Source organism: Otolemur garnettii, unplaced genomic scaffold, assembly GCF_000181295.1.
Source record: "Otolemur garnettii isolate 467f Iridium unplaced genomic scaffold, OtoGar3 scaffold00007, whole genome shotgun sequence".
In the NCBI taxonomy this organism is placed as follows: domain Eukaryota; kingdom Metazoa; phylum Chordata; class Mammalia; order Primates; family Galagidae; genus Otolemur; species Otolemur garnettii.
Genome location: NW_003852402.1, coordinates 39,450,655 through 39,451,995, shown reverse-complemented (window position 1 = coordinate 39,451,995; position 1,341 = coordinate 39,450,655). Strand labels below are relative to the sequence as shown.

Sequence of the window (1,341 nt, the reverse complement as noted above, 5' to 3'; positions counted from 1 at the left end):
TACTACTTCATAACTATAATTTTGCTACTGTTATGAATTATAATGTAAATATCTGATATGCAGGGTGGTCTTAGGTGACCCCTGTGAAAGGGTCGTTTGACCCCCAAAGGGGTCCCAACCCACAGGCTGAGAACCACTGATCTAGGCACTAGTGAATGATGATGAGTAAGACAGAGCCCTTGCTTTCAAAATTCTTTCCACCTGGGGAACAGCTCAGATCACTAAAGTAAGCAATTTGGTGGAATTTAACATTTTTTTTAACTGTTAAAAAAATGTTTGTGATTTTATTGTATCAGGAGGCGTCAAAACATCTGAACAAATCAATGTCTGGGCGGTGGGGCAGCTGCTTTCCCCTTCATGTCCTTGGGTTACTAGAGCAACTTGTCAGTAGACTGAAAACAAAGGACAACCTTTTGCGTTACTTCAGTCTTTCCAAGGCATGTGCTGGTAACAACACAAACTCTCCTGTCAGATGCAACTAGTCTAGCGTTCAAACATTGTGCACAATACCTTTGTGGCAGCAGCACACTGCACTCACTTCCACCGCAGCCTTGCTCATTTGTGTACGATATGTGGAGCATCTGCAGGACTGTGAATAGTACTGGGAAGAGGAGGGAGGAGGAAACAGCATGAGTGCCTGGCTAGGACGAGGTCAGCCGAAGTTGTGCAGGGCAAGCCTGAACGTGTCATTGGTGCAAACCCAAGCATCACTGATGCTCTTTAATAGGGACATCTGGTGGAACCCCATGATGGGATCTTCATTGGCCTTACTGGCCCACAACCATGCTGATGGCCATGGAACAGAAGGCTAGACAACTTCTCCACAATGGCAACTTTCCCCTGGAATTGCTGTCCTTCCCATGTAAGGCATGACGCATCCGCGCAAATTGCGCCTAGTTGGAGTCTATCATTATCAAATAACTGGTAATAATATTGAAGAAAGCTGGATCCAGTATGCTCCCACATTGGCTTGTCTCCCATTCTGGAGTGTCACCCAGCCTCATTGAGACCTGAGGGGCTGGCATGATGGCAGCAGCGGCAGCAACCCAGCACGGTCTGGAATTTAACAACTTTTATGTAGACATGAGCCTGTGGTGCTTTGTGAGGTTGCCAGTGGGGCACTGAAGTCAAACTTGGAGTTAATGTACCAGTGACAGCTTTGTCTCTCATCCTTTCTGGTTTAAATGAGAGTATTTTTTGCCATCATCTTATGTTTAACTCACCACTGATACTGGGTATGGGAGACAGATGGCCAACAGACGTTTTGGGTCATGAGTGGTACTGTCCTCCAGGAACTGTGCATGTCGAATCTCTTCTGAGGACTTCATCTGCATCCTGGGC

General features: G+C 46.4%; 1 pseudogene; it reads right to left on the bottom strand.

Moving 5' to 3' along the window:
- Positions 1-261: 261 nt before the first annotated feature.
- Positions 262-981, bottom strand: LOC111723000 (annotated as a pseudogene).
- Between the last annotated feature and the right edge of the window lie 360 nt (positions 982-1,341).